The following is a 13,713-nucleotide window of genomic DNA, read 5'->3' as shown; positions in this document are numbered from 1 at the left end:
GTAATTTGTCAATGTAGTTCTCAGTAATAGGAGACAAGATATGAGGAATGCGAATCTGACTCTTAAGAATACGCTGATGTTATCACTGGAGTTTTCATTTCTTTCAATGTACTAAATCAAATGAATGTGCAGTGATTTAAAATCATCACTCTGCTCCCATAAATCAAAGATTTAACAGTTATGACTTTTTCAGTATGAAAGGAAAGAGGACCCAAGACACTTCTCAACATTCCTACTTAGTCTTAGCTTTGCAATACAATACAGCTATTCCAGAAATTATGTTCTCTAATATCCTCTACTGAAAATCTGGTTTTATCCAAAAGGTTGTAGTATTCATTCCTCTTCCTGTCTGTAGCCTGTATGTTGTCCCTTTCTATCACCTCAAGTAAGGCAGGAGGATCCACACAGCAGGATATTGATGACGGGCCCAAAAGAAGCTACCACTGCATGTTTGCCTTGCTTGCATTAACACCCGGGCTGGAAACAGAGAGCTTTAAGCTGTTGTTGGGGTTGTCTGCAAGAACAAAGAAATGTGTGTTTTGTTGCTGATCAGCCCTGTCCCCCAGTCAGTCTTTCTGGATGATCAGTAGACTTAATATTATCTTTATGCTGATGTACTGGTGCCCTGTGAGAGGCACCATAATTCTTTTCCCTTCTGGAAGGACAGTGAGTTTGGAGAGGATCTGTAGCCAGTACAGTGGCTATATGAACAGGAGAGGTAAGGCTGAGCTGCAAAATATGTCAACAGAGAGAAGGTTGTTATCGTTTCCATGGTGGTGAGTGCAGGCAGGAATGCTGAATTGTTTACATTCTTTTCATATGCAGCCTGCTTACATATCTGGTGTACTCCCTTTATCAATCACCTGCTGGATTCCTGCAGTGAATCATGTATGGACAAGCTTCAGCTGATGGTTATTTTATACTCAGGTGCTGATAAGAATGTCTTTCTTTTTGTGTCAGCCTCTGCTCCATAAACAACCTCAATAACCCTTTTCTCCAGTACTCTGGGTAATAAGTGAAAGCTTTTCCAGGATTATACTGTTAAACTGAAATTAACCTTCAAAGAGCTTTAGCAGTGGTGTTAATGTATCAACATATTACACAAAATGGCTTGAAGTGCATACTAATTTCCATGATGGATGAGAGAGTTTTGTAAACGATAACTGCTTATTTTGGGGTTTGAAGTAGTCTCTAAGACTAAATTCTATTTCATCAAATTTTGATGTCTGTTGTGTGAGTATCTACCTATAAACTCATTTTGTCTACTTCTAACAAGGGAGAATTATGTACTTAAGACCGGTGTAATTCCTAGAAATACTCTAGAAATGCTTTGTTGTCTCCTCTGGTTAGAAAAGAAATCTGAATGATGAAACCAGATATAGATGTTTGGTAAAATGAAACTGACCATGTCTGTCTGGGATTAAGTTATAATCAGGTTTTTTTAAAATCTGTGCCATGCACAGCCTCTGGTACTTTCCTCTGGTTCAGTTTGATGGTGGTTCCTGGGAAGGAGAGGAAACATATTGCTTCCATGGATGTGTGCTGCAGTATAATAGTTCCCTCATAGCTATAACAGAGCATTTCATCCACTGATGGAATATTTTCTCCAACAAAACAATTACAAATAAATGATGACAATTTTGGATAACAGAAATGCCCTTAAGACAATACTGGTCTTCATTTGTCTTTACTTCAGACCTGAAGAACTGGACTTCTCAGTTGCATAGTCTGTCACACCTTGTTCATATTGCACAATCTTGAAATGGGAGAGACTGAGAGAGGAAAATTTCTTATTTTAAATTTGAGCTGATATTGTATTGTTTCGCATTCAAAAGTCTCTAGGAAGAAACATTAAATTCATAGTAGCTCAACCATTCTGGCCCTTGGTGCAAGAAATAGAAGGAATTTTGAAAAAGACAATTTGAATCACATACTGATGAATTATGCATACATCTATGTCCATTGAGATACGCAAAATACATGAGTTTTACTTTCCAAACATCTACATTTAAAAAAGCATGATTTGCCATCTAAAAATGCAAAATAGACCTTATTTTAGCAATGTATTTACAGATGTTTAAGATGGATATCAACATTAAAGGTTGAATTTTATTGCTTACCTACACATCCTTTTTAAGTCAAGAAGTTTTTAATTGTCCTGAGTAAAACTGAAAAAGCAGAATTACATTAATATCTTTGAAGAAAACTGAGTGAAAGAGGTAGAAATGGATAGAGAGTCTAAACTATTCATATTCTTAGCAATAAAAAAGAGTGATATTTGCATAATAATACAACATTATTATCTAAAATAAACTGTAGAGTGGACAGAACCTGTTCAAATTACAATGCACAAAAAGCAATAAAATATTATCTAGTTGTTTTTCAGAATTATGAATATAAAACCATTTTATTTTTTTCCGAATTTATGCAGCCTTTAAATTAAAAAAAAAAAACAAACCTAAGGGAAATTTATGAGAGTACTCACATTAATTGAGAAACATATGTTTGATGTCAATATTAATATTTGTCAGTAGTTAGAGACACCAGGATTAATGAAACCCCCTTTTTTGTTGATTATACAGCTCTGTAGCTGGTGATGTAGCCAGTAACAGTGAAGTCTGCAAATCCAGAACTTGGTGAACAATAACTATTTTTGTCCACAAATTCCATTCAGTGTCAATTTGTGTACTGATGTATTATATTTAAAATAAAAATAATAAACATTTTTTTAAAGGCAATTTAACTATTAGGTTAATAACAAACTTGCATTTGGAAAAAATACATGTATGTATTTGGCATTTGTATAGGGACCAGTTCATTCATTCAGAGTTTTGAAGCAGTAATTCTATGAAGAGTTTTCATGGTAGTGATTAAGTTTTATGACTGATTGTGATATAGGTACACAATCAATAGGCACAATATATATTTGATTTTGCATTTTTTTACACATCATTTTTGGCTGTAAAATCTGAAGCTAGTTTCATAAAGAAACTATAGCTCTGTAACTGGAACAATGTGTGCATAGTACCAGTGGCAGGAGGAACAAATGCCTTTTGGACTAAATCAGAGTAACTTACTCATCTAAGTCTGAAAAGCTGTGTGCAAGGAGTTACATATTCCCTCCTTGTATGGAACCATTTTTCTAAGTTTAACAATGTACCACAAAGAATAATTCTTAATCTCAAGAGAAGACTGAATAATAAGGGAAAAAAAAGAGAAAGTTAATAAAATCCCCCAGAGGCACACAGATTGCTTGACTTTGCTACATTTATTTTCTTAAAAACTGGGGTGAGATAATGGCTTATATGGTTACTGGCACACACATACAGCAAACTCCAACATGGCACAGAAGAAAGTAAAAGACAGGGGCTAGTCAGGGGTAATAAACTCCATGGATCATTTCAGATGTGAATTTCAACTGAAATATACAGATACACATATATAAGTATACACACACATGCACACACATGAACATTTTATTACTTGATCATTCTTGGTGGCTTTGTATCCTCAGCAGGTGTAAGGAGACTTTCTGGAGAGCAGCAATGGGCCTGTAGCCCCTCTCGTTTTCAGCACACACAGTGACAGCTGTTCAACCTTTTAAGTGAAAAGCATGTGCTGCTCTGCACTCTTCCTTCTTCATTACCAGAACAGATCTGTTCTGGATTAAGCCCAAGAATATCTACAGAAGAAACAGAATTAAACCCTCTCCCAACACCTATAGCTCTATAAAATATTTCCCTAGTAATATAACCATAAGCCATGTCATTCAGGAGCGATGACAAATGTGGCCCAAAACAATATTGAGATTGAGAGTGGTGACCCACTGCCACAGGCTTCCCAGAGAAACTGTGGATTCCCAGTTCCTGAAGTGCTCAAGACAAGGTTGAACAGGACTTTGAACAACCTGATCTTGTGGAAGGTGTCCTTGACCATGGCAGGGCGTTGGAATTAGATGATCATTAGTGTCCCATCCAACCCAAACCAAAATTTCAAAGCTTTAGTTTTTTGTCACTATGATCTCTATTATTTTGTTATTTGGGAAGAGGGAGTTACTTTTAGAGTCAGTTACTTTTAGATAATTGTGCTTTTTTCACTGTCTTGTTTTGCTTTCTATCTCTGTCTTTCCTTATGATTCTTTAAAGCTACTGCATCTTGTTTATTTTACAAGAATTTACCTTAAAGGAAGAGACACTGATATTATCTCTAACATATTTGTTGCAAAACAAGTTTCAGTTCTTGTAGTTCACTTTCAAGCTGCATGAACATTGACTATTGGCTGCTTAACCACAATTTTCCTGGGATAAGTGTTTTTTTTTTCCCTGAAAAATTGTTTAATAAAATTTATAATGCTGTGAAATTCAACTGCAGTGAAATTTTCTGCCCTGAAATTTGCTAGTACTAGAGGAAAACACAATGTGCAATGCTGCTGTGCTCCAACATTTGCATTTGCTGGTTATAGCATTCATGCAGAATTTAAGTTGCCTTCAACAGAATAAGCCTAACTTATTTAGTATGACTAGAAGGGAGCTGTTAGAATAAGACAAGAGCAGTACAAGCATGTAAAATTCTATTTATCTATGACAGAGCCCAAGGGGCTCTGAGCTGCCTAATAGGAATCCATTCTCTGCCAGTCTTCACTATGAAGAGCTAGAGACCCCTGAAGAAATGTTTATCAATGGTAATTGGACTGCCATGGCTTAGTAGTGTATCATTAATTATATAATTGCATTTGATTAAAAATCCTTACAATAGCAGTTTTCAGCTGATCTGGTCTTTTTGATGAAACTAAAAAGAAAATAATAGAAGAAACTTACTGTGCATTAGTAATTGTTAAATTACATTAAGGATTAGTACTGCAGTTTGCAGTTACCAGTCTCTTATTCTGTTACAATGCTAGAAAATTTTACAGTTGCAAACAGTCTTAAGTTTTGCATTTTGTCTTCAGCACTTTTCTCTAATGTTAAACCCTAAATTGTACAAGGAACACCTTGATGGTTTTAATAGAGAGTTACTTCCAGTCTAACTTCCAAATTTTATCCAAATAATTGCAAGTATTTATTGGAGAAAGAAAAAAAATAATTTTAAAAGAAGAGTGGACTTAACCTACTTGTGACTGATTTGAATTTTTTCCCAATAATTTTTGGTGAGAGCTTGAGAGTGAAGGCAGCTTCTGAGTATCTGTGTTCAAGAAGCGTTTGGACAAAACTCTGTGGTTCTTGTGGTGTCCTGTGCAGAGCCAGGAGTTTGACTCGATGACCCTGATGGTTCTCTTTGAGCTCAGTTTATTCTATGTTTCTGTGATATCCACAGAATTTCAGTGCACTCCACCTGCATATAAAATGCTCTGAGTAAGGTTCTGTCTGTGACAAATCTCAAAGTCCTTGGGCAGGCAAATGAGCTGTAGCAATCTGAAGTCAATTTTTAGCTGCCATGAAACCGGGGCAACAAGGCCCTTAAAGGCTGCAGGTCTAATTGAGGAGTCATGAATGCTGGCATGTGATAACACTGTTTAAACATGTCTCTGATCTCTGACCCTGCTCCTCAGTGACAGCACAGTTCAAGGGCCAGGAATGTTTCAGCATGGACAAAGCACACCCGGGCACAGAATCACTTCTGGCTCATTTCTAAACACACAGGTTTGAAAGCTGTGCCGTGGATTGGGGCAGGTCTTGGGTCCTCTCTCATTATTGCAAGTATTTCTTCAGCAGGAAATTTTCAGGATGTAGGATGAGCAAGACAGGAAAAGATTCTTTCAGTGTTTGAGTGTTGCTTTGGCAAGATGCAAGGGCCAAAGCAAAGCCAACAACCTTACTAAGTTAATTGGTAAAACTCTTCTGGTTATTTGGGTCTCTGCTCCCGATAGGCAGGAGGGCCATACCAGGCCAGGCCTGAAAGAACTCTTCCCTGATGGAAGAAGGCTTTGACTGCTTTGTTACTACTAAAGATAGAGGTAAAGCACCTTCTCTAGATCTGAAGGCACATGGCAGAACTCACATGTGCAAAGTTAACCCAAATTGCACAGTGATCAGAGGTGACTATTCTCAGACTGCTGCAAGGGAGCAGCCCTCCAGCCCCAGGGGCTTTAGCCGAAGTACTAGCTTGGCCCTTGCCCGTGGTTTGGGACAGCAGATGAGCCACACTAGGGTCCATTCTGATTCTATGGTTATGTAGATTGTTGTGTCATCAAGTCCCCAGTCACATCTAGTTAATAGTATAGATATGTCCTTGAAAAACTTGGCTTCTGTTCACCTAAGTGTAGAGATGGGAGTCGAGCCATGAGTCAATTACTACTAACAATGCTGTTATTAGGAAAATGTGTTTGAGATCACCCCTGCACACTGAAAGGTTCATGGAAGCACTCTGCCTTGAGAAAATATAATGTCTTTTCATGATTATAAGCTAATTTCATATTTTCTTAAAATAAAGTTTATTAGCAGTAATGTATTAGAGATATAATGATAAAAAAATATTAATATGGCTCACACACATCAGTAAAAGCAATCAGCTTTCAGAGTGTTTCACCCCAAGGCTGTATTTTGAAGCATATACAAGCAAAGATAAATAAATCAGGGAGAGTTGATTCTTTATGACATTACTGTTTTTCTCACAGGGTGACTGATTTTAATAAAGTTAACATTTCAAGAAAACACTCCAAAATGTGCTCTTCATGTTTGCAGTCCACCAGCCTCCATTCATGTGGCCAGAACCAAACACAAAGAAGAAAATCAGTTCTGCTGTTGAATTCCATTTCATGCCTTATGTAGGGAGATTTGTAAAACTGTCGCTTTCTGACTTGGAGATAAGTGGAATAACTATGAATTCAGCTTCAGGCAAGCTGCTTTTCAAGCAACCTGTCAGGAGACAGAAAGACAGTTCATAATAATTCATTCTTGTGCTGTGTCTCAAGCGATTAGTGAAGGTATAGGGCAGATCTGAAAAATACATAACATTAACATACCCTAAAAAAAATCCACAAAACACAAATGCCTTCAAAACCCTCCAAAAACCCAAACCCAAATCATAAATCACATTTCTCTTTTGTAGAGGAACAGAAACATTGGGGTAAGCACAGGAACCAGAATTAAGGGATTAATTGTAGGGGAAAAAAGGATCCTTGTCTATAAAGTGCTTTTATGAGAATACACAATCCAAAGCACAGCAGAGAGCTGGATTTAATTCACTGTATTTTTACAAAATGCCTGCTCAAGAAAACAATCTCTGGGGCATCAAGTGTAAATGAACTGTGAACACAGAGATCGCCAGTTGGAAAATAATGTCAATACGAACAACCAGAAATATGCAGAATCAGCTTGCAGCAGTGTGCTACAACTGAACAATTCAGTCACCAAATCATTTTTCCCCTGAGAGCAACAAGCTTTTAATCAGTATCCAAACTGAATTTAGATCTTCCAATGGAGCAAAGACTTCCACTTAATTGAAGCAGAAGGACCAGTGTCATGGACAAATCACAGATGTAATTATAACATTTAACATCACAGCCTTTTTCTGCTTCAGAGAAATGCAATGGGATATTCTTTCTATTTTTTGGAAGAAATGCTAACGATTTATAGGAGCAAAGTGTGTAACAAAAAGTGAGAGGATAAAGTTAACTTTTTCTAGATTTATTAATATATTATGGATTTTGAGCTATTATTATGAGTGTCTGTGAAATGCTAATAACTAACAATACACAAAACCACCAAATTACCTCAATGAATGCAGTTCACAAAGATATTTTCTCTCTAATTCCTGTGAGATGAATCATCTACAAAGCTACAGTACTTGGAGCAATTTTTGATATGGATCTTATTTAACAGTAGGGGAAAAAAAAAATACAAAGAGTTTTGAGGCATAATTTGCTACCTCTGCTTGCTCTTAGTAGAAGACCAAACAACAGGGTAGGAAAAAATGAACCCTTCTGTCTGGTGAATCATTATCTCTCCTTGTCACAGATACTAATATTAGCTTACCTTTTTAAATTTAACTGGTATTTAAAGCTTTTTCTGTTAGGAACACATTAAGAACTCTGTGTTTGCAATTTAGTGCTGGCTACAGCTGAATGATCTGAGCATGGTGCAAGGAGCAGGAGAAAGGTGCTGCTGGCCAGAGGAAAAGCCCTTTGGTAAAATATTAATGATAGACCATAGAGCATCCTGGCTGAGTCTCAAAGTAACTGTGCTCCTGGCTACTGTGATCCTTTTTTCTCTAGAATGTAAGTAGAAAATAACATGTGGAGGCAAACCCCTGACAAGCAAGAAAACAAAAATTAAAGATTCTAGCTACAGTCCAGAGAAGCTGAAGGGAACAGAAGGATGTGTGATGCACATAAAACTGACCAGTAACAGAGGCAGTGCCTCTTTTGCTGTGTCTCTGATATGAAGGTGGAACTGATGAGGAACTGGGAAAGGGGAGAGGGAGGGATTTGCCATGGAGTCAATGTTTCCAGGAGGGCAACATGGATCTGATCTGTCCCGAGTTTTTCTCACCTTTAACACTGGACTGCAGCAGATGCAAGTAATTGATCTCTTTATGCTTCATTGAACCCATCTCCTCATGGAACTTTCTGTCCAACTACAAACACTAGGAAGGAGAACATTTATGGAAAATGTCTGTCAGTCTTGTCTGCCAAGATAAAAAAAGAGACACATTTGCTCTGCATTTTGAGCCCAATGCCCCCAACTCAGCAATCAGGTGCAGAAGATGGGGCCTAAAGGCTCCGGACAGAGCTGTAAATGATAAATGTCCTAGATAAGAAAAAGAAGAAGAAAATATTACAGTAATGTTTAGAGTATGGAAAAGTTGGAAGAAAATGGCTTAGTAGAGTGCCAACATCCAACAGAGAAAATAAATACAACCAGTGGGTTAGAACAATTATAAGAACTCAGATGTCAGTCTTCTTTAGGTCATCAAATTTCTTCTTTGGGTGGTATGTGTGGCTGCTTTCTAAATAAGGAAGTTGTCTCAAATTGCATTGAATTTCAGAATGTATAAAGCATAAAATTAAAAATAGCAAAGAGATATTTAAGTGGGAAATTATACTTTTGCAAATACAAAAAGACCCATAAGTAATAATTTACTTCCAATTCATATTAATTTTACTTCTAACATGCAAGAGCAACACCAGATTCAATATTTTACTGGAAAAATACTTTTGTTCCCATATCTGCTCATTTTATCTTAAAGAATTTGGGAAACTAGAGGAAAAACAGCAAAAAATGGCAACAGCAGCCATGAAGTAAACTGTGGCTGCCCTGTAGTGCAGACTGCAGTAAGGAACAGGTGTTGGCTGACCAATCAACGGGAGGGGAGCAATAAAGAATATGGAATCCACAGTGGTTTCCTGAGAAAAAAAAGACTAAAAATTATCTTATGAAGTTAAAAAATAAGTTCTGTTCTGGACTTCCCTAGTGTTTCACTAAAGCTAAGTGTGGAGATTGGAGGTTACCTCAATATCAGAAAGAGGAATGGTGTCACAATAACCTGCACATGAGCTTTCCTGCTGAAATCCTTTCATGATGAGAGCAAATGTACTGGAGAAGATTATAATAATTTTACAAGAGCTAAATACCTGCAGTTATTTGTTTTACACAAATTAGATACAATTGGGGAAGATCAGTTTCCTAATATACTTCTTTTGAGATCTTTGTTAGAATTCCCTGTCAAGAGATGAAAATATACATATCTCCCCAAAGGGTCATAACATTAGACAAATCTAACAATATGAAGACCTAAGAAACTTTGAATGATAGATTCCTAAGAAAGAGCCTGTTTTAGGCCATTTTTGATGCTTGAAGTGGTATTTCATTTTGTTATTGACAGATTTATGCTGGATCTTTTTCTGTCTCCATGCTTAATATGTTCTTGATTTCTTATGATGCCAAATATTTTTGTACTTCTTCTTTCAAGCAGTGGCTTGTAAAAATATTCAACAAATCTATCGCTTGCTACTGGAAGCTGTGATATTTTATTATAGTAGTTATTTTTGTACAAAATACATGAAAATTTATTTTTTATAGTTATTATCAATATAATTTAAGGAAATGCAAGGTAAGTATAAGAAAAATCTCAAACTAATGAGCAAACAAAATATATTTGAAAGTCACTTTATCAGGAGCAAATGAAGGAATGGAAAATAAAAAAAGAGGTATTCACTTACACATTTTTTCTGTCTGGAAAAAAGGAGGGACAGACATCCTGAAAGTCTCCTAGTAATGATAATAAAGTTGACAAAGATCTTTACATTTCTACAAATCATGATGATGAGTTACACTTTAGTTTTTGTTGCAATGCCAGTCAGAACATAGGAGAATCTAGAACTATGATTATTGAGGAATTTGGAGAACTAGGAAAACTGACTAAACAATATGTTCTGGATTTCTTCAGTGACTCTTTTTGCCCTTTTTTTATTCAGAACCTAAGGAAAGACTACAGGGAGAAAAGCTGGAGGGTCTTGGCCTCACTCAGGAAATTGCAGCAGCACAGAATCATTGGGGTGACAGCAAATCCAGGAGGTGCTCAGAACTCAGTCACCAAAAGTTCAGATGGGGCTGCTTAGGGATTGATGAAAATCTCCATAGATGTAGATCACCAAGCCCAAAGATCATTATATTCAAGGATAATATTAAGAGTGAATTTCATACTCTGCTTGCTGACAGAAAGCAGAGCTAGAGAGATATTTTGGATTGCTCATAGTAACATTCTTATATCATTAAATTCAATTTTAAAATAATTGAGAACTTGGTGAAAATGTTGCAGCAGAATGCAACATTGATCATAGTGGTAATTTATCAAAAACATTATAGAAACAAGCATATAGGAGAGTAGGACAGGAACATAGTCAACTCTTGAACTTTTCAGCCTCTTAAAACACTCAAAGGAAGCCTATTCTAAGTGAAAACCAGGACAGTTTACTTAGTTAAAGTAAAAGCAGAAAATAACAAAATACTCTTATTATTAGATCTAATCTCAAGAGAGTTTCAATTAGCAAAGAATAAAAAAATGTTCTAGAAGGGTTATCATCTGTGAGAGGAAGAGAGAGTTTTCTCAAGGAAGTAAAGATATCTACACATGATATTCACATGTCTAAAAAGGTTTTTTCTCTTTCAATACTCACCAAAAATGCACTTTTATCTTTCAGAAATGGTGATAGAAAGTGTTTGTGTAATTTCTGATTTTTTATAGCAATTATATACATTCAGTAGCTGAACTTTTCATGTTTTTACAACAGATTTTATGACATGAAGTAAAGAGGAAGAAAATAATTTTGGTAGGTTTTTCTTATGCATTTGCTGGGGGATCCAGAGATCTTATGGAATAGCTATTTTTTTATATCACTCTGCTTAGCAGATACTCTTCTTAATGTCCTCCAAGGTAGCAAAAAATCTGTCTATGCCTAAAAGTCTTTCAGAGACTAACATCCAGTTCATGAATTTCACAGTATTCAGTGTTACTCCTCACTACTGTTTTAAAGCTCCAGCGAATTGTGCAGATGAGCTCAGGAACTGTCTTCTTCCCAGAACTGTAAATGGACATTAAAAGTGTTTCTTTTAAAGACATCAGAAGGGGTGGTATATATGATGTGATCTGATTTTCAGCAGATATAACTGTTGAATTCTTTTCATTATATGCTGCCTATAAAAAGAGGAAGAGATTTTTTTTAGTAGCATTCCTTTTTCTAAAGCTGACCCACACCAACACAGCAGTAAATTCATATGTTAGGTTATTTTCCACACACACATGAGAAAATGACTTCCTTATCTCATAGGGTGTAATAGACTGCAGTCTTTCTTACATTGTTAAATATATTGTTAACAGAAAACCAGACTGAGTTTTGTACAAAAGAATAACTTTGGAGTAAATGAAATGCAAGCTATCATGACATTTTGGGAATCCTGCAGTAATGAACTAACGCTTCAAGTGGTGTATTACTAATTGTCATTAATATTATTTTTCTGAATAATTGATTTTACCAGTCATAAAAACCAGATAATAAAATTTATTTTCATGTGCAGATCATTAAATAAAAGGGAATATTTAAATTGTTTTCTAAAATACATGTTTACATGCACTAAATCATTGTCTTATTTGATTTTTCCTTTAAAAGGTAAACCACTATAAAACAAACCCCAAAAACCAACAGCTTAATTTAATGTACAAAATCATTACTCTCCTCTGCAAGGGAAAGAGAGCAGCAGCTAAATTTAATTCTGATGTATCCAGTTCTTACCCTTTTGACCGTAAGTTCCAAATCCAGTTCTCTGAACGAATTGGAAGGGGAAGGAAGGAGTAGGTAGAAGAGGGTGGGAGAGGGAGATGAATGGAAAAGTGAATATAACATGCTGTTTTTTCACTTAAAAGAAATTTAAGACTGAAAAATGGAAAAAAAAATCCAGGATTATCTGATGGCTATAATTAAGTCCTCAAAAACAAAAAGCTTTTCTTAATGCTACTAGACACAAGCCCTGCTGCTTTTATTGTGGTTTGGTTGCAGGGGAAGATTCTCTGGCATGAGAGTTCAGTGGAGAAAGTTTTGTCAGATCTGATGGGTCGGGCCAAACTGGATTGAGACATCTCAGGGAGACACAGAGTTGTCCTGTGACTCTGTGTCCTTCCTTGTGGAGCACTGGGGAGCACAAGGAGTAGCTGGGACAGGGCGTGCCTTGCCCAGCCCTGCTGCCCGTGGAATGTTGGAAAGAAGCAAAATCTTCTGGGAGGAGCTCTGCTCCTTCCCATAACAGTGATAAACAGTGTACACTGATCCAAAAAATCTGATCTCCTTTTAGCTCAAAAAAACCTAACCAAAAAATCCCCAACCCCACTCAGATATTTTCGTAGTGGGTGTGGTCTGTATCTGCACAACATATATATGGAATTGTAAATGCAAAAGTATACTACTTTTTGAAATGGAAAATTATAAAAAAAAAGTTTAAATAAAAAACAATTACTCTTAGATGTATTCATTGTCCTGTGTATGTAAGGTGCTGATATCAGATAATAAATTGTAAACAACCAAAGTTTATATCTAAAAGAAGGTGTATATGAAATAACCCCAAGTTTATATCTAAAAGAAGGTGTATATGAAATAACCCCAAGGTAATCCTATTCTAAAAAGAGTAAATTATTTTCCAGACTTTAAATGCTTTACATTCCACCTCTTGATTTTGCAATCACAACAGTTTTGTTAGTAAAACTTTAAATTTCATTAAATTTCTTGGTGTTTATAAGAGAACTGGATGCCTGGAAGGTGAAATAGCTGTGACAGATTTTATAGAAAAAAAAATGCAAGTTATTTTTGTGAATGACATGTGTCCTTTTTATATGCAGTGGAAGATGATTCACAGTCCTGTTCTGCGGACATCTAAGGGTAAATCTAGAGTGTAACCAAACATATAATTAAACCTTTGGAGATTATTATTAAATTAAATCAAAATGTGCTATAAAGCAATAAAATAAGCATGGTTCATTTTCAGTTCTTAAAAAAAGTATACCAAAGATTGCATTAAGCAAGTTCTTTGCTTCATTAAATCTTTGTGTCTAACAAAAAGAATGTCGTCATTGTTCATGCATAGGGTTTGAAACACTTGTAAGTTACATAAGAACTAAACTGATTTTTTTTGATAATACAAGATTGTCTTGCCTCTCAGTTGAGATTTATAGGCTAAAAAAAAAGTTAAATCCCTACATTTATAGTTTTACATAAATCCAGACATT

At 35.9% G+C, this 13,713-nt stretch overlaps 3 long non-coding RNA genes across 3 annotated transcripts in view; 1 reads left to right on the top strand and 2 right to left on the bottom strand.

The window, feature by feature from the left end:
* Nucleotides 1-13,713, top strand: part of LOC110477337 (uncharacterized) — a 347,738-nt gene that overhangs the window by 164,639 nt on the left and 169,386 nt on the right. The window lies entirely within an intron of this gene.
* The window catches only part of LOC110477293 (uncharacterized), a 141,428-nt gene that overhangs the window by 83,892 nt on the left and 43,823 nt on the right, over nt 1-13,713 (bottom strand). The gene's annotated exons all lie outside the window — the stretch shown is intronic.
* LOC116183198 (uncharacterized) lies at nt 6,414-8,577 on the bottom strand. Its single transcript, XR_004147742.2, has 2 exons — nt 8,490-8,577; nt 6,414-6,854 (listed from the first exon to the last, which is right to left on the bottom strand). It is a non-coding gene; the product is annotated as an uncharacterized LOC116183198 (long non-coding RNA).

This window comes from Lonchura striata, chromosome 1 (genome assembly GCF_046129695.1).
Source record: "Lonchura striata isolate bLonStr1 chromosome 1, bLonStr1.mat, whole genome shotgun sequence".
In the NCBI taxonomy this organism is placed as follows: domain Eukaryota; kingdom Metazoa; phylum Chordata; class Aves; order Passeriformes; family Estrildidae; genus Lonchura; species Lonchura striata.
This window is presented reverse-complemented; position numbering and strand designations above follow the sequence as displayed.